The sequence below is a fragment of the Xenopus laevis genome, chromosome 6S (assembly GCF_017654675.1).
Source record: "Xenopus laevis strain J_2021 chromosome 6S, Xenopus_laevis_v10.1, whole genome shotgun sequence".
In the NCBI taxonomy this organism is placed as follows: Eukaryota; Metazoa; Chordata; class Amphibia; order Anura; family Pipidae; genus Xenopus; species Xenopus laevis.
In genome coordinates, this window is record NC_054382.1 from 79,866,771 (window position 1) to 79,887,592 (window position 20,822).

General features: G+C 37.7%; 1 protein-coding gene across 11 annotated transcripts in view; it reads left to right on the forward strand.

Annotated features, from left to right (window-relative positions):
* atxn1.S (ataxin 1 S homeolog) overlaps window positions 1-20,822 on the forward strand; it is a 179,517-nt gene that overhangs the window by 62,916 nt on the left and 95,779 nt on the right. Inside the window, exon 3 of one of the 11 annotated variants that reach the window (XR_005962272.1) lies at window positions 2,862-3,160. The exons of the other annotated variants lie outside the window; for them this stretch is intronic. The gene's annotated coding sequence lies outside the window, so the exon portion shown is untranslated. Of the gene's footprint in view, window positions 1-2,861; window positions 3,161-20,822 lie in introns of those variants that run through there. 11 annotated transcript variants of the gene reach the window in all.

Consider the following 20,822-nt stretch of genomic DNA (forward strand, 5'->3'; position numbering starts at 1 on the left):
CATGGTAGTAATATTTTGTCTGGGCTGTTTAGTCTCCCATATGGCATACAGGGATGGCCTTCTACCAAAGTAAGTTTTTCCTGGATCCCCCATTAATTGTGAGTGTATTTTCTGGAGCAGTTTAAGCCATGGTTGGATACAAATTGAGAATGGACTGTTCACATGGATTTACATGATGAGCTGCTTTAGGTGTGTTAGACAGTAGGAGATAGCTGCTTCCCCTGGATCTTATTTAAAGAAACAGTAACACCTAAAAATAAAAACATTTTAAAATAATGAAAATAGCATGTACTGTTGCCCTGCACTGGTAAAATTAATCTTTTTGCTTCAGAAACACTATTATAGTTCATATAAACAAGCTTCTGTGTATCAATGGCGAATATTGAAAAAAGGCTATATGGCACAGGTTAAATAGTGTATAACAGATGGAACCATTATATTATATTATCATTATATTATATTCTCCAGAGCTTACTGCGTAACCTGAGCTTTTTCTCCTTTGAATGGCTGCCCCCATTGCTACACAGCAGCTAATTTATATAAACAATAGTAGTGTTTCTGAAGCAAACACAACTGTTTTATCAGTGCAGGGCAACAGTACATTTTATTTTTATTATTTTAAAACACTTTCATTTTTTGATTTTACTGTTCCTTTAAGAATACCCCAGACTGTGAGTCATTGCTTATGCTATGTGAGTACTTATTGGTCGGTCTGATATTGGCATTGAATTGCACTGATATATGCTGTGAACTGCCTGACTATTAATATATCAATGCACTGCTAATTTAAAAGCCCCAGGCATTACATGGAATAGCCTAGATGCAACTACTTGTATTTTATCAATATAAAATTACGTGTTTTTTATCAATTATAAAATAGTTTCAGTGGGTTTATCATCTTCATAAAATGTGCCAATTCCTGTAGCTGTGGGGGAGTAATGACTTTTGTGGTCATTAGAAAACTGACTACAGACTACTATTATGCATAGGTTATGAGTTTCTAAAAACAGAAGTGTAGATAAAATATCAAATGTAGAAGTGGAGGTTTCAACTTAATACAGATGATGAATGAACTGCATGCTGTAAAGCTGTGGGTGAGATGGACAGATTCCACAGCTGTTTCAGTAGACAAACAACTTAAAGCAAAAAAGAGCTTATATACTAAGGAGAATTGTGTGAGACCAAAGTTTAGCAAAAAGGAGTTTGTTTGAACTTTAGAAAAGGTTGGTGTTCGTGCTTATTAGGTGAAAGGAAAGCTCTGGAGCACTGTATAAAAAGAAACCCCAGTTAACGATAGCAAGAATAAAAACATACAGGTAATTGTTTGTGTATTTATGAAGCTCTCCCTAATTCTTCCTTTTACTGAGGTTACACAATGCAAGGAAGTCACTTGCTTTGTAGAAACTCAGTAGGAAAATAATCCTGAAGATGGATAGTGAAAAGACTGAAAATGCAAAACTGCGCCATGGTGTGTTGTAGTAAGCCAAACAGCCATATTCTGACTGAGGCATCTCTGAACCAGGGGCGATTCTGGCTATAATGCCGCCTGAGGCGGCCTTCTTTCGCCGCCCCCACCCCTCCCCACGGCACTAACCTTTATAGCGCCGGAGAGGGCAGGGGCGGTCCGCGACGCTTAGTGCAGAGAGCGCAATAGCGCTCTCTGCACTAGAAGAGCCGAATTTCCGGTTTGAAAACCGGAAATTCGGCTCTTAGTTACCAGGAGCGGCATTTTTGCCGCCCCTGGCAACCAGGGGGGCGCTGCCGCCTGAGGCGAGTGTCTCAACTCGCCTCATTGGTGGAGCGCCCCTGCTCTGAACGGAGTATAAAATAAAGCCTCTTTCCTTGCACAGTAGTAAAAGGGGCTCTTTAAGATTGACTGTATAGGTTTATTCCTTACTATACAGTATGTAAGGAATAGACCGATACAGTCATTAATCTTAAAAAAAATGTATCAGAACAATGGTGTTTCTTTATAAAGGCGCCACAAGTGTACCTTACAGAGGAAAATGATAAAAGTACTGAGGTTCAAAATATGCATATGGGCGCAATTATGCATCACTTCTGACAAAGTCAAAAGTAGGCCCATGTTCTGCCACGTATACACTGTATTAGTAGACATTGCACGCCAATTGTAGAGATTTTGGTAGAGTAAGGGCCAATGAATGCTATTTAACATCATATAAATAAATGCCACTTAACTCCTTATTAATGTGAGACCAGTTTTTATCTTATTAAGAATTTATCACCATTCTCATGGGTACAAACCAATTGGGAAATAATATCTTTTTTTCTTTATGGGGGGTTCCATGCCACCAATTTTTTTTTAATCTTTATGGGGGACCCTAGCCACCAATGTTTTTTAACTTTATGGGGGGACCCTGGCCATCAATTTTTTTATAACTTTTTATGAGGGGCCTAGTCACCAATGTTTTTTTCACAACTTATGGGGAGGGGGGCTGGCCACTACTGTTTTTTTTACTTGTGTGTGTGGGGGGGGCTGGAGGATAGGGGGCCTGAGACTGTGGGGGTCTGCTGCACTAAAATCAGGCACTTGTATTTATAAAATTCTGTGCATGCAACTTTCAAGGACACTGCGACTCACAAGTGTGCGGGATGAGGTAGGTGGGGAGGGAGCAGGGCTGGTGTTGGTGCCAGGTCCCTCCAAACTTTCATGCTGGGGGGCTCAGTGACTGTTTGTAACACCACTGCTGTCTCTCAACTGGTTTGGAAATCTGGTCTTGTTACATAATTAGATTCATCTTTTTTTTTTAAATGAAAACATTGAATTCAACAATTTTCAACCAAACAAAAGAGTCTTATCGTTGTTCTTTGACTGATAAAAATATACAAATTCCTCCTAGACTGCTGTCAGTTTGGCAATGAAACCTGAAACGAGTCATCCCTTCCTGCGTGCATCTTTGCTTCACACAGCTTTTGTGGATACTTCGAAAACACCTGTCTGGGCTTAAATCCAAAATGTCCCAGACTAGAAAATCCCGGGGTGTATTCCATTACCTTGAGATCATTTCATGCTGGAAGCTTTTACTCACTCTACAGCAATGAACACCCAGACCTGAATGTTGGACAGTTTGCTGATATCTGGAAGGGCTATTGCTACAGACTCAGTGGATTGTAATGTTAAAATAAATATTAAAAAATATAATGTGTCTAATGTATAATTAATAAGTATACATCTGCTGATTAGTCTACCACAAAAACGTTTTTCTTTCCTTCAGATTCACCTGTGCCAATGAATAAATAAACAGAATTAAAACTAGTTTGTAGCAATATAGCTGCATTACACGACTTTCTGTTTAGCATAGAAAAGAGGGGACCACCTATCTCCCGTGAGCCATACAGTACCTATTAATTCAGCCATAATGTGATAGTGACCAGTCCCAATAGTCTAGTTAGTCTGACCCTTAATAGTAGCATGTTTACTGCCTTTTACAGTATACAGTTCACAGTTGTATGCAAAGTAAATGGGATTATCAATAGTTTCGGCTATTAAGGCTATTTAGATTCAGGCATTCAACTGTTAAAGGGAAACTATCGTCATTCACTCTCCTATAGAAACTATTAAAAGTCTGCCTGTATTTTATTACATAAAAAACATAACATCACATGATTTGATTGCCATATCTATGTAAATGTTGGAAATCTGCAAAACAGTCTCAGTCCTAAGAGTCTAATGAGGTAATGTAATAAAAGGTGCAAAGTTTGCTACTGGCCTACATGTAGTAACCCAGGGAAACCAGTTACAAGGTATGTCAGCTGTTTGAAAATAAACATCTGATTTATTGCTATGGGCTTGTAGACTCGAGTAAACTTTGACTTCCATTACATTACCCTGTAAGTGATTTGCTGATATTTTAAGGGTGCATTCAGTGGAATATTCAATGCTGGAGGCTCGAGTGATTGATCATTTGGAAGGGTTGCTCTCCCTTGTTTATCTGTGACATGAGTAGTTTGAGAGTGCCTGGTCTGTGATGGGGTGTCAGTGACTGGGCAGCTTGTTAGACATTAGAAAACTGATATGAGCAAAGTATACCATTGAAGTACTACCACTGAAACTTTTTATTCACTTGGTTAACAATGATATGAATAGAACTCTAACTAGACAGACTTCTTCAGACAAGGTTTGGTTTCATTTTACTGTTGGGCACTGTTCATAACAAAAAAAAAAAAGAGATACTCATGTGTGGCATTCTTGCCAGTGCTATTCAGCTAAGCAAGTGTAACTGAGATAGTAGGGTGTGAGGTGAGTAGAAATGGATTCAGGACATTGGTTAATGTGAAGTGAGCAGCGCCAACTTTAGATAAGAAAGGAGCAGGAAGTTGGAAGCATTACCAGCGAACTAGGGTTCAGCACAAGAGATTCCAGCAGAGATGATAAAAGAATAGAATTTTAATGAAAAAAAGAGAAGAGCTATATCAAAGAGATGCAGGGAAATGGGCTGGAAAAAGTTGACCAAGAGACAATTTACAAGTAGTTGTACACCAGGAAATCATGGAGTGTTTTTAAATAAATAGTCATACAAAGGCACAAAAGACTGCTAGCCTTTAGCTACTTGTAGATGTATGACACAGCAAACAAATGTGGCCCCCACAAAATAAATTGGGTACTGCAAATAGTAGGATCCAGATCATGAAATAAACATCAATTTGCATCTGACCTGAAATGGAGGTTGAAGATGAATCTTATGTCCTCATGACCTGCAATCATATGTACAGTAAATATAAAATCTGACGAAAGGATGTCAGAAGGGTATTACAGGGATTCAAACATTTGTTGAAAGAGGCAGTGAACAAATGTATAGCCATGTTCCAGTTGGAGTGATATGTATGTGGTAAGTTTATAAACAAGACAGACACCCATCAGAGTAAATCATTGGCAGCAGTGTCATGTTGATTCATTGCAGAAATTCTTTGTGCATTGGGGGTTATTTTAAAATGGATAACCTCCGTGGCATGCTCAAACTAGTCTGATTATTAAACAGCAGTTGTAACTGATGCTGGAGGTTGGTCATACAATTGCCATCTGGGTGAGGAACAAGTCTGTAAGGTTTATTTAGCTATTAGTCTGCTTGGGGCAGTCTGTTGTTACTCAGGACTTGGACGGGTTGATTTTAATTTTCTTAAGTACTTTTTCATTCATTCTGTGATTGAGTATGAATTAAGGCCTGATGCAAAGCTATCCTTTTTATATAAAAAATGGAAACCCATATGTCATTTGTCATGTAAGCACATAATCTGGTCAGTTTCAGCCTTATTGCCTGAAATCCTAATGGTTATCCTCATGCAGTCTACTCATATGGTCAATGATTGGTTATGTGCTATTTGTATAGATGGCCAAATCAGAGAGCTTCAGAGCATCTGGACCACAGGCTTATAAGTGAGATAGCAGTAAAGCCAATGCATGGCCACATACATACCTTGAAATGAATGGACAAGTATATACTAATTTAAAATATCTTGACTAATTCAGAATCGTTCTTTATGCTGGTATTTTTTAGAAAAAAATGTCAGACTAAACATTTACTTACAAACCACACATTCCTCTGTTTATTGGCACCGTGCTACATAGGTATGAAACTGAAAGCAGCTGAAACTTTAGAAAACCCAATGGATAGAAAAGGTTGCTTTAAATAAAAAGCAATATCAAGTGTGTGTGTAAAGCTACACGTGCCGGTTAAATGCTGCTAGGTGTTTTATGGAATTTTCTTATTTTGTTTTCCAGCTTCGTCAGGCAGATGTTATATGATGCATACAAGCTTGTAGTTATCTTCACTGAATTAATAGAACAGCTCTGTTTTCACTCATGCTTCTACAGGAATCTTGTTTTGAAAGGCTTCTACTGTCACTGTTGTCTTTAGACCTCCTCTGAACTTTAATAAGGTCACATTTTATCAGTTTAAGGAAGTCATATATACAGCTCTTTTTAGATTACAGATTAATTTATAAATCGTGTAACACTATTTTGGGCTGTTTTAGCCAAAAGGGTCCAGCTATATGGCAATAGATCATGGGGTTATATTTGAGTCTAACACTCAGGCTCGGCCTTCGCTAAATGGAAAAAATGAAAGATGGAGTTAGTGAAACTACAACTTCCACAGGCTACTGTGCTTAAAGGAACAGTTATTATTAACATGTATTTATAAAGCGCCAACATATTGTGCAGTGCTGAGTTCAGTGTAAAATTAAAAACTGGGTAAATAGATAGGCTGTGCAAAATAAAATGTGTATCTGATATAGTTAGTTGGCCAAAAATGTAATGTATAAAGGCTGAAATGACTGAATGTCTAAAATAATAGCCAGAACACTACTTCCTGCTTCTCTAACTCTGAGTTAGTCAGTGACTTTCTGCGGGAAAGTCTCAATTTTGACAGCTCACCCCACAGTCAAGACTTTTTATTAAAAAGTTTCTCTTTGATCTCCTTCACTGATGCCACAAAAACGTACAGTTTCTGAAACTTGATTAAAAAAAAGAGGCTTTTTTGGCAGAGAGCCCAGAACACTGATCAGCTGCACCTAGATACATTTGTAACAATTTCAGATAAGCAAAGAAACAATTGTAACTCTTTAACATAAGCAGGTCTCTTGGGAGAACTGAGACATGCAGCTTAAAGGGACATTTCAACTTCATTAGCAAAACTGTAATAAAACATAAAACATAACCCTAAAACTCCCAGAAATGTGTTCAAACTTTCAAAACCTGCCAAATTTTGTAAAATGGACGTGGTAATTAGGGGAATCTGTTGGGAGGTATGCTGTTACCCCCAAAAATGTAAATGCATATTGATGCTGACATGGTGGCAGATTTTTGTGTTTTCTCTAGTTCTGCAGGAAAATGCAGAAGCTGGTGGGTAAATGTTTTCCTGTATTGGTATATTTGACATATGATCTGCCTGTAGGAAGTAGGTGAGGCCAATAATCCCCCTAATTATGAATTTAAGTGAGCTGTGTGGAGAAACTTGTGGTTAAGATAGTTGAAAATCATTGTCTGCTTTCTGAAAGGCGTACATTTATAGAACTTGGATAGGAAATATTTACTGAAATGTTTTTTATTTAATTTGGTCTCTCCAGGTTTCGGTATATAATAACTTTGCCAACAAGTCAGTAATACAGCCACATGCTGGAGAGCAACCACATAAATATTCTCAGCTGGGACAATCATTTGTCTGCTGTGACATTTTCACCAGTGTCTCCATCAGTGCTGAAGTCTTTCCAGATGAGCAATAGGCTGTAGTCGTGACATTCTTCCATTCACTTCCAGCTGCCAAAGGCACTATTTAGCTGGGCACTGTACAGTTTGGAAACATGTGGAGGCCAAGTTTTTCCAGGGTGTACTTTGGCCCAATACATATATCAAGGGGGGGGGTCATTATCAGCTTGGCTGTGTAGGATCAACTTGTGGTTCTCCTGTTGAAAAGACATTGGTGGTCCAACATAAAAACTACATTAGTGATCCCCAACCATGGGCTTGTGAGCAACAGGTTGCTCACCAACACTTTGAATGTTGCTTCAAGTGGCCTCAAAGCAGGTACTTATTTTTGAATTTCTGTTTTGCAAGTTTTGGTTGCATAAAAACAGATGTACTGCCAAACAGAGCCAGTCCACATAGGGGCTATACTAGCTATACTGTAGCCATGCAATATGACTATAGCTATATAATGCTTATACGAACAGTCCAGTATATACAAACTACATTATAGAATATTGTAAACCAATTATAAAAGACTGCTGACATAAGTAGGTCATACAGTAGATTACAACACACCTCTAAATGTGTCAGATGAAGCCACAGGTGAGTTGCTAGCAGGTAGAAGTCTAGATACTGTATAACACAAGTAAAGTGGATATCTGAGGTGTAGGTAGGCTGGAAACATGTTATGGAGAATAATGATTTATTAATGGCAATATAACAGAGAAATGTATCATATAAAAATATGCAAGTTCTTACACCGGGCCAGTGGTCAGGGGCAGGCAGCAACAATGACAAGTCTGTATAACAGGCCGAGGTCAGGGGCAGGCTAAAGACAATGACAAGTCCATGTAGTAGGCCGAGGTCAGGGTTTGATTCCCAGTGCTTCCTGACAAAATACAAGCCATATATTACGTACATGATGAAATGGTTGTATATGGTCAAAACAATCCAAGCATTGAGAGTATTTATATTTCTCTTAATCAGTGGTATTCTTTATCTTTATCTTTACAATATTCTAATACTTATGGGTTTTTAATGTTTGAATCTTTAGCTAGAACTTAGCACCTAAATGAGGCACCTTACAGAGGCAGGTGTATTTATTCTGCAATAATGGGAACCACTATTATTAAACACAGATGGAGAACGCTTCAAATAATTATGTGGGTTGGCAGGATAATTTTGTGCACCTGAACTAATTAGCATCTGGCATACACTGGCAAAGGGGTTGGCCATTTTTGCAATCCAAACATATCCTTTATTTTTATTTACTATCATTTTCTCCTTTCAATGTGTAGTGTAGGGAAGATTAAAGTGAATGAAGCATGATTGCAATCTTCAAGCCTACAATCTCCTACAATCGTAACAGAGGGTCATACATATTTGCATAGCGATGTTCATAAATTGGTATTTATTTCGACAATAGTTATGATAAACTATGCAGTTTCTAAAGTTATTCAGTAGGAGTGCCTACACATTTTTCTTTCTGTTTTGTCATAATATAGACACACAACTACCATCTTTATTTGAACAAGCATTAAAGCTCTAATACTGCATGCGTGCAGTATGAATTTTCTCAGTACAGGTATGGGACCTATTATCCAGAATTCTCGGGACGTGGAGTTTTCCAGATAGTGGATCTTTCTGTAATTTAGATCTCCATACGTTAATGCTGCTAAAAAGTAATTTAAACATTAAATAATCCCAATAGGATTGTTTTGCCTTGAATAATGATTAAGTATATCATAGTTGGGATCAAGTACAAGGTACTGTTTTAGTGTTACAAAGAAAAGGAAATCCTTTTTAAAAATGTCAAATATTTGATTAAAATGGAGTCTATGGGAGAGATCATCCTATAATTCTGAGCATTCTGGATAACAGATTTTCATATAATAGATTCTATACCTGTACTTTATTTATAGAGCCTTGCTTATAGAGCCTCATAAAGGCCCTAACTTGGGCCAAAATGTTGGATGCACAAATATGAATAAAGACTAATATTTCACTGATCTTGAAGTGCGGGTCCTTTGAAAGAATATATATATATATATATATATATATATATATATATATATATATATATACACACACAGTATTTACATGGTTGATTCATACTCGAGTATAAGCCGAGCTTTTCAGCATCCAAAATGTGCTGATAAAGTCTACCTTGGCTTATACTCGCGTCAGTGGGCAGTAGCTGAGATTGCAGTCACTTTTAATCATTCCTGTACCAACAGTTCGCTTGGGGAGTGACTGCAATATCACACAGCGCCCTCTGTTGGTTATATGAGGGATTAACAGTGATGGCAATATCACACAGTGCCCTCTGTTGGTTATACGAAAGATTAACAGTGATGGCAATATCACACAGCACCCTCTGCACATGGTAGTGGGACAGTGGGACAATGCACACAGTAATCAGTTTGGCAATTCTCTGTCACCATCAACTTTGCAAAGAAGTCCGGTTGGTCGCTTTGGCGGAATGTGCGCTGCTGGGAGACAGGGCTGTAGTTGTGTCTAGGCTTATACTGGAGTCAATATGTTTTCCCAGGTTTCATAGGTAAAATGAGGTACCTCGGCTTATACTCGGGTCAGCTTATACTCGAGTATATACGGTACTAGTAGCTTTGTAAATGTAGCTTGTTGCAAATGTATCTGACGACAAAATGGTAACAGGCAAGTTGTGGGGAAAGGACAGTGTGCAATGTTTATTACACTAACAACTGCTTTGTGGTAGCCCAGGGGTATATTTAGTAATTTCCCATTTGATTTTGATGCATCTCTAAGTAAATATAGCTGGCATTGCACTTTTAGCCCTTGTCTTATCTTATTATACATGACCAGTGATATAGAATTCAGCCAAGCTTCTTAAATTACAGATTGAGTCTAGTACAATATTGTACCACTGACAGTACAATAAAACTGAGAAAATGTGCAGGGAAATGATTGGCCAGGGCATGACTCCTATACATCAGGAGATGATATAATATTTATTTGTATTAAGACATGCTAGTTTGCTGAATGCAATAAAACCCTAGTTTCATTAATATGACAATACATAAGATGATAATGTTTGCTGAATGCGTGGCTAGATGTTGCTTCATATAGCTGTGTTGGTGAGCCTAAAAGCTATTGACTCTGTAGGGACTGATGGCAGTGATGCCCATAGGGTATGTGATTTACTATGGGCACTGGAGCTGATGCTTTAACACATTGAAATTCAGCTCCTCTTGCTTATAGGGAGGTGTTGATGCATACTGTACTCAGGATGTGTGTGAATGACTTTCTCAGCCTGTGTAACACTTGGTTCACATTAAGTCTACATGTCAGCCTTTTCCTCTTTAGAACTCATTGCTTTGCTGTCCCTTCAGTGTGTTCCATATCAGCAGCAGCTGTACAGAAGGTGTGTCGGTGCTTTGCGACAGCCAATCATTCCACTGCTGTGGCACAAAGCTGGTAAGCCTGCCTGGGTTTTATTAGAACAATAACAGTAATATGAAAGCCAATACCCGCAAAGCAGAGGAGATTAAAATATATAGAGTTGTGATGGTAGATTTGCAGGGTGATAGGAAGGCAGCCACAGATAGCAGGCCAAGAGAACAGCATCATGGAAGGGGTATATGGTACCATGAGAAAGAAGCATCAGTAAATAGGATTAACAGGATGAGATGAAAAATGGTTTCATCAATTAGTCTATATTTGCGGTATTAACCTGTGCACACATATACAAAGTATTTCATAGAAGCTGCTATGCAACTAATGAATACATATAGCTACACAGAGCCCAGAGCAGTGCCCTTGAAATTGCATTCTGTCCTACAGCACTCTTGAGGTACCATGAACACTGACTGACTGTGATAGACAGATACTGTAAAATATATTTCTTTGAGAACAAAGATGCTAAATAGATGGTATAATAGATTACAGTATGTAAAGAATAGAGACTAGGAGAATAGAGGTTGAGTGAGGAGAGAAATAATAATAGTACTGAGAGTTGGCCCCTGGTCTATGGTTCTTTGGTCGGCCCCTGGTCTAAGGTTTTTGGGTGGGCCCCTGGTGTCCCAGTCCGACACTGGTGCTGCTGTCAGGGACTGTCACTCAAGACACTGAATATATCTAATGTAAGTTTCACAATATGAGGCTAATAAGTAAACAATTTATTGATACATGGCAGCTCAGAAACCAACACAATTAGCATCAAAATTGAATAATCAGCCCTTCACCATCAGCTTATATGACAGGCAAACCTCATTTTCTGCTTGATGATTTGCGATGACCCTAAGCTTGCCTTCTCAATAGCTGCTCAAAGCAAACTGAGCATGTGCATGTCACAGATACACCTAACAGAATCTAAAATGGGAAACTCATGTGACAACTTTGAAGGCCTTTGAAGGATCATTACTACTATAGAGATGTTGAACATTTAGGCTGGTTCAATAAGTTTGTTATATAAAATTTAGCTTATACATATCTCCCAACATTTTGGAAATAGAAGGAGGGACAAAAAGATTTGGTGCGCGTAAAACATTGTATCTTTTTCTGGTTGTTCAGTGCAGGAGATCAAAGAGAAAGTCGGGACATTTCAGTAACAAACCCTGGACTAGGGGTTGAGCTGTCAAAATGGTGACTGTCCCGCGAAAAACGGAAGGTATGCATTTCTAGTCATATTCATTTATAGGGTTTAGTTCTCCATTAAAGTCTCATCCTAGATGAGAAGTAAACTCACTTTCATCCTTTTGATGTCCATAAAAATCCCCTAGTAGTCACAAAAGAGCAAGATGGGGTTTCACTGGTGGACTGTGGCAAGCTCTAGTTTAAGGCTTTATGCCTTTATCTGTACATACTGATAAATATCCAGTTTCCCTCTTTGTAACACTTTTTCAATGTGGAAAACTTTTCCACTGGCACAATAAAAATCTATACATATGCATGCATGATAAGATACTGTATTCTGATGAGTACATTTTCCATCTGATGATACAGAAGAGCACAATTACAGTTTATATGACCTTGCATCGTTACCTTCACATGGAAAGCAACATGTTTTCTTGCAAATAATGCTAAAGTCTGTTTTCATACACAAACAGCAGTTCTGTATTGATCTTACTCCGTTTCACAGCTGTTTAACAGAAACACAACATGAACAAAACTTTCATTTCACAGTTTGAACTGAATTTATTTTGCCACTGCATTTCACTTGTGTGGGATGAAGGTGCAGTCCCTGACATGTATTTGTTTCAGTTGGCAACTGCTGAAGCTTTGAGGTTTATTAGAGACACAAGTATGCTCTCCTTTGTCATACAGTATAGAGTCTACCTATGGTAAAGTCTGGTTACTACATGGTATGTATTCATTTGATTGATTTTTACTAAATTGCGACTGGCCTTGCAGTGTTCATTTCTACATTTTAGTGAGCAAAAACTGTTAAAGGTAAGAGAAATAAGTCATGATCAGCTGTTGAACATTTATGTAGGGTACAAAAATACACAACTATATCATGTCTGTTGTTTGTAGTGTTGCCTGAAGGGGGAGGAGCTTGGTTTTAGGGCAAAGAAGAGAAAATGTCCATGGTAATTGGTAAAGTGACAATGTTTTAAGGGCTCCTGCATTTTTCTGGACAGCCTGGTTCCTTCTAAACAAGATGCCCTTCTTTTCACTACCATTACTTCAGTAAAAGCAATGGTCTACATCAAACACAAGCTATTAGCATACCTTCAAACAGCTACACTGGAGGATTATAATATGACCCCTGTGACTTGCCAATAATGTCACATGACAGTGTGTAATGAGACCGAGGATCTTTGCTGCTCTCTTAGGCATCGTTAAGTTTAATAGCCAACTACTTACTATGTGGCTCATTTTATTCATGGAAAACCTATGCACTTAACAGTGATGGCTGAGATCCCAAGATACTGCTGTATAAATTCTGTCAATAAATGTGTCCCCCAAACGCTGTAGTTTGGCGCAATTAAATGTGGCCCCCAAGCTAAGCTCTGGAACTGCCTCTTCTTGAAACAGGATAGCTAATATTTTACTTGCAGAGAATTCTGTCTTCTGTCCAGCTGTGCTCAGAAAATGGCCCCTTTGTGCAGCAGTATCAAAAAGTTAAAAATAAATACTTTTCAATATTGGCTTATTGCTTCATTTTGTACAATTTCCTCAGATATTGTTCCTGTATAAAGTGGTGCAATATGGAATGCACTTACTTCCTCAATCTCATTACCCATTGTGGTTTACTTTCATTCTTGTCCACTTTCAGTGCAACTTCTATGTACCTTTAAACCTGTACATTGTAAGTTTGAGGATGCCTGGGGTTCCTTTTCCATGAGAGCTGAAGATCTTTTAGCTAGTTATTCTTACTTTGCATTTTTAGTAATTAAATTAGAGGTGATGTGAAGGCAGTAGGCTGATTTTTCTATTCTATATAAATATTTAAGTTGGGCTTAGCCATACACTCCGTGCAAAAGAATTCTGAATGTGTACTCCTTCTGTTTAGACACATATTGAAGGATTATACAGAAGGCATTTTGGAATCTGTTCCCAGGAATTTTCATTTGAATCTTTTCCAAAACCGATTTATTTTGTTCTGTAAATAGACTAAACAGAGACAAAGTCTTTAAGCAGAACTACCTTTGCTCATTCCTCCTCTACTGCTGGCCCATTGGATGTAGAGAAGGTGCTGGGGAGGGCTTGGTCTCAACTTCAGATAAAATGGATTAGGCATTTCCATCCTGTATCCCTCCGCCCCTCTCTAGAATTAGAACGGCAACACCCTAAAACATCCTTCAGTTTTAACTGTCATGCTGTGAATTGTAATTCAGCGGTTACACATAGTTTGTAACACTTCTAAAGAGTAAAAAGAATCTAATAAGTATTACACATATGCATTGCACAAGGTCATTTTGTTACTGTTGGAGGCAGAAACCATCTTTGGGCCTCTACATGTTTTTCTTTACTAAACTGAATACTGTATGCTATGAATAAACAATGTCTCTGAAACATAAATGAAACAAAATGCATAAATGTATACCAACACAGATAGTGATGGAGTATCTTTAGAGTACAATTGAGAGAAATCTATCTGTAAGCAGATCCTAAATGGAAAAAAGATGACAAATTATTAATAATCTGGCAGACCCAGCAGTAGTATAACAAATTGTTGGGTTTTAAAGACATTTGCCCATGGATTCAGCAGTAGGGGTAAGAATAACATAAACACGGATGGCATCTTTGCCTATATAAAAGAGCTACAATACTGTATGTGCTATGAGTGGGCTGTATTGTAGGATATTCAGTGCCAAAAGAATGGACGGCACTCCACTCAAGGAGGAAACAAATCTTATTGCAGGCTCATGCAGGGATCAAAAGGCCTTAAGGGATTGTATCCCGAAATGCATAGGGCCTTTTGATCCCTGCATGAGCCTGCAATAAGATTTGTTTCCTCCTTGAGTGGAGTGCCGTCCATTCTTTTGGCACTGAATGAACTTTGGCGGTGGGGATGCTGCGGACAGTGCACCTTACGAGGAGAGATTGGAGCAGAAGGAGGGAGGTTAAGACTGGAGCGGTCTTTTTGGTGTGATAGTGTATTGTAGAATAGTCACAAGGGGGCATACTTTGATGATGAGCACTGAGTGTGTGGCACAAGTGAGACTTGTAGCTCTAATAAGTGGTAATGTAACAATAAGATGCAAAGATTGTATACTGGGTATTTTAGTAGCCTGAATATTGACCCACCTAAATATATACAGCTGGTGGCATACCACTGCTCCTAAAGAAAGAATGTTATTATGACTGTGTTTTAACGGCTAGAATTAAAGCTGGCCATAGATGCAAAGATCCGATCTTACGAATCATCGTAAGATCGGACTTTCCCATCTCCCGACCCGCCACTAACCATTCAGATCAAAGTCTTACCAGTCAGATAAGTTAAAGAACAGATCAGCAATGTTCTGCCCCTGACAGCAATCATACGATATCTATGTCCAACCAAAGCTAGTGACAGTCTCCCACTGATCGGCAATACACGCAGAGATATTATCGGCAGCCGACAGAAATTTTCTAACCTATCCGATCGACCAAACGACCGATCTCCGCCGGACGAAAAATGTCGGGACTCTCCACACACGGTCCGAAAATCGTACGAATCCTCGATTCGTACGATCAGATCTTTGCGTCTATGGCCATCTTAATTGTGTCTCGAAACTAGTACTATAGTATTTTACAGCTGCCTTGGAGCACTGGAGTCCTAGTTTTAATTCAAAGCCACGTCACTGCTCTGTATTGTCTCTGCATGGGTTTCCTCCGGACAATCAAGTTTCCTTCCACACTCCAATAACAGTTTGTGTGTGAATGTGAAAGGGACTTAGATTGTAAGCTCCACTGGCCAGGGATTGATGTGAATAATGTTAAATCTCTTTTAAGCAATGTGTAATATGTTGGCACTGTATAAATAAATAATAATTTTTTGTGCACAGAATATATGTTCGCTGTGTTTTATATGTGGGATAATGTGTTTTTTAACCTTGTTGAAGTGCATGTAATAAGTGAATTACTGCGAGTTTTCATACATGCATATTTCTATTAAGAATGGTTGAAGCAGACACCATGCATGCTGCGTGATTATGCACCAAGGTAGGTGTGGGTGACCTGTCTGGGTTATGAATGTTCTATGTCATTATGGAGGCGACTGTGTGTGAGTCACAGAATTGATAGCTGCTTGATGAAAGACTGTAGCTGCATCAAAACTCTTTAAAGCATATTAAATGAAACCTACATTGCATCCTACACTCAGCTAGCATAAATACTGCTTTTTTGAAAGCATATATTTTCAAATATAATACTTTAGCATGTATGGGCGTATGTGCCAACCACCTAAATCAACCAATAAAAAATGCACCAACTATAACTGTAGGGAAAAGATAATATTTTTGACCCTCAGGTTCCTAGCAAAAAGGTAAGAAATGTATAGAAAGGTGACAACATGAAAGTTCTAAATCAAAGTTTCATTTTAGTACTTAGATTGATTATATGAACTGATATATTGCTTATGCCATTCATCCTTCCCGAATTGCTAAATATCAAGTGATAATTATTGATATAAATCCCTGAGAACTGCTTTTTATTACAGGTATGGGACCTGTTATCCTGAATGCTCAGGACCTGGATCTTTCACTAATTCAGATCTTCAAGTCTGCTAGAAAATCATATAAACTTTAAATAAATCCTATAAGGTGGTTTTGCTTTTGATAAGGATTAATTATAGCTAACTTTGCATCAAGTACAAGCTACTGTTTAATTATTATGGAGAAAAAGGAAATCCAGTTTTAAAGATTTGGATTATTAGGATAAAATGGAGTCTATGGGAGCCTTTCAGCAATTCGGAGCTTTATGGATAATGGGTTTCCAGATAAAGGATCCCATACCCTGCACGTTTTTAACATGCAGGGTCAGATTTTTTTGTTGAGCTTGCAGATTGTATGTGGAATCTAGGGTCTCAGTGCTGCCAACCCTAAGGACATGTTATCAGTGTTCAAATTAATATTGAATTATTTTGCACTAAAGTTCCTAAATCTGAATGATGCTTTCAAAAACTTGACAAATATCTACAATATTTATTAAAAACAAAAAAATGGAAACATTTAAACCAAACATCAGCATCAAACAGCTGGCAAGTTCATGTACAAGTCAGTGGAAGTTTTATAGTGTTTTTATTTTATTTTTTAGTTAAAGTTTTTTCAAAGTTTTGGACCCATTAAAAATTACAAATAGAGTATAGATTTGAGTTGCTTACTGAGCAACAACGTCTTGGTTTGAATTCATTGTTCTAACTTTCTGAAACAATTAGAAATGAGGAAATACGTTATAACATGCTTTTGATTATATTTTTCAACTAAACCATAATGATTTCCTAAATTTCACAATAAACAAGCCACTGTTGAAATTCAGAGTCATTAACCTGATAGTTTTACTGCTTCATAAATAAACCCCAATTAATTTTTTTACTAGGTTATGTTCGCTGCAGCAGATAATCAACAATAAAAACACAGAAATATGACAGGACAAAAGATTTATGAAAAAGGACCCATATAATAATTTCCAAAAAAATCATTTATTGCTAGTTTGTTATTTATTTGCTTATCCCAAATATGGTTAAATGCTTTTAAAGTGGACCTGTCACCCAGACACAAAAAGCTGTATAATAAAAGTCCTTTTCAAATCAAACATAAAATCCAATTTCTATTTTTTATTAAAGCATTCATAGCTGTTGTAAGATCATTTAAAAATCACAACTGTCAATCAAATATTGTCTGTCCCTCCTCTATGCCTTATGCATAGAGGCAGGACAGACAATTACTTTCACTTTCCATTCAGCACTTCCTAGATGTCACTGCTCTCCATACATTCCCCAGTCCTCTTCACTGTTTAATTATGTAACCAGTGCATGGGGATGGACATCAGGTCCCCCATTCTGGTGCACAAACAAGATTCTGAGATGATACAAGGCTTGCCTTAATAACAGTGTCCACAAAATGGCTCCTGCCTGCTTGCTATAATTATGAATTCCCAGACTGAAGATAACAAGATTCAAATAATGTATATAGTGTAATTTAAAGTTCATTTTGCTTGACTAATGTGAATATTTTTTTTGGGTGACGGGTCCCCCTTTATGTTTTTGAAGCTGCTGCTTATGCTGTAGGCTGTTGCAGTACAGGGTTATTCCCAAGTAGCTAAGAAGGTTGTCATTGCTGAAATGACTCCTCCACCTTGGTTTGAAGTGCATATGCAATAAGGTAGCTCCTGGCTGAGAGAAGCTGGCGAAAAATGAGGTCAGCAGTCTGTTTGTGCCATGTATCTTTGCATAGAATTAGGATTCCCTTCAGTGCCCTTATGTTCAGATTCCGGTATGTCACACCAGTCCCTGTGGAGAATGGGAACAAAATTCGAGCTGTCAGCCTTATACATTTTAAACATTAACCTATTAACAGAATAATCCTTCTTTGCTAAAGGAAAGCTATACCGTTAGCATATATACATAATTGATATTATAATTGGTGCCTTACCATACTGCCTTATACATATGTATATATTTATTTATATTTTTCTAGAGGCCGCATTTTCTGAAATTTTATGTGCTCCCTCAGAGATCACCTTACCGGAAAAATAATTCAGTTTCTAACTGGTCCAGAAAGAAGTGTGTGTAAGACACAACTCTGTCCATTCATTGACTGATATAACTTATCAAGCATACGTGCCCTGGTTTGCGTGTGAGTACACATACAAGCCAGATGGTGGATCTTAGTGCTTAAAATAGCAGTTTTTCAGTTTGGGATTATCCATTGGCACATGCTATTAGAAAAGCATATTTTTCATGAAAAGGCTTTATTTATATGAAACAATATTTACATATTTTATGTAATTTCATTTTATAAAACTACAAAACAGGGCCACAGGTATGTTCTCTAAACTTAGAGCCCTGCTTTTCATTCATTGAGCCAATACTTCTTACTTATACAGTAAAAATACTGTCATGGAAAAATGGTTTTTCCTAATGCATCAGTTAATAATGCTGCTCCAGCAGATTTCTGCACTGAAATACATTTTTCAAAAGAACAAACTGATTTTTGTATAGTTAATTTTGAAATCTGACATGAGTCTAGACATATTGTCAGTTTCCCAGGTGCCCCCAGTCATGTGACTTGTGCTCTGATGAACTTCAGTCACTCTTTACTTCTGCACAGCAAGTTGGAGTGATATCACCTCCCTTCTCTCCCCCCCCCCCCCGCAGCCCATTATCAGAACAATAACAGCTCCCTGGTAGATTAAAGAACTGCACTCAATAAGAAAAATCAATTTCCCACTGCAACACCTTCAGTTACATCGAATAGGAGAAACAATAGCCTGCCTAAAAGCAGTTCCAGTGCTGTCTCTTTCTGAAAGCACGATTTACATTCCAGCCGGCGGGAAGGCAGGAGAAGGCAGTTCGGGGAGATAAGTTGCCCCGAAGAAGAGGAGATTTTTCTGACAGGCGACTAATCTCCCTGAATCTGACCGTGTGTCTCTGCCCCAACAGTCTGTAACAGGAAATTTCATGCACTCTTTTATTAGGGGGCTATTTTTTAAACTACAATTTTTTCTGGTTGAGCTTTAAAAGGAGGAAAAACTCAAATTTGTATTGGTAAATTAAGGTGATTTGGCTTGGAAGTTTGGCCTAATTTTTTCTTTTAATAAAATGATAAAGTCGAGTTCTAGTAAATAACCCCCTTAGTGTTATAACCCTGTGCCATAGGTTTCTGGACCAATTCAAGTCCCTTTCTGTAAAAGAAAAAGATATCCCTGATTTTGAGTTAACTTTCATTATCTTCTGTACATATTCACAATATCCACATAACCTAAGAAATTGATAAATTTACCCTTAAATGTTTTGTATGGGGTTTGTCAACTCTCAACAATGTATTGTTTCACAAATTTTTTGTGATTTTTGCATTCGGAATTTAGTAAATATATCAGTCAAAAAGGCAGATTAATTACACTGATTCATTTTTGGTAATCTGTAGAAAAAGGACAGTCGGGAATCCACAATATATTAAAAATTCTACCTCTGCTGACAGCAGGCTGTGGATACTCATACAAATGTGTAAAACTGAACATGTAATATTGAATTCTTGAGTTGGTTAATTTTGAAATAAAAAAATAAGCCATATCATCCTTACTTGAATGACATTGATTAAAAACATGGCATCCACTTTTGAAAAATGTCATTGCACTATGCAAAAATGGAACCTTATTAGGTTATGTAATAAAATGTAATCTGTAAAAGGGATAGAACTGCTGGCTAAAACAGAAGGAAAGTCTGTATAAACGGCATACCTCCCAACATTTGAAAAACGAAAAGAGCAACAAAAAGTTGTGCCACATCCATTTTATGACCACGCCCTCTAGATACCATGTAGATTTTACGAAATTTGTCAGGTTGCTGGCTGTTCTGTGCTCAGCTAAAAAAAGGATCTTGTTTTAAATAAGCTTCAGAAACTTTGTATCTTTTTCTCGAGTCAGTGCAGGAGATCAAAGAGGAAGTCGGGACATTTCAGTAAGAAACCCGGGACTGCGGGCTGAGCTGTCAAAATAGGGACTGTCCCTCAGAAAACGGGACAGTTGGGAGGTATGATAACTGTAAAACCCAGAACTGATATAGGGCACCTAAACAACATTGGGAGGATACTTGAGAGCAGTCAGAAATCTGATATATTAATCCATTGCTTTCTTCTGTTTGTGTCAGGGATGAACAGCTGGGAATTATTGACTGATAAGTACTGGGCAGGTTATTTTCAGTATATTTATTAATTATTTGGAAGAAGGCCTGGAAAAAAACAGGCTCAGATTTTGCAGATTATACAACATTTTGTCAGGTGATTAATGCAGATAGACTTCATATTTCTTTAGACACAATGGTTAAAACGTTGACTCTTGGCTGACATAATTCAATGCAGATAAAGCAATTTTGTGCAAACATATACCGGCATATGTATATTGTATGTATATATATATAAAGAAGCAAAAATTATATTTCCTTGTATTTAAAATTATTAATATATTTTATGTCATATTAAAATCAATAACC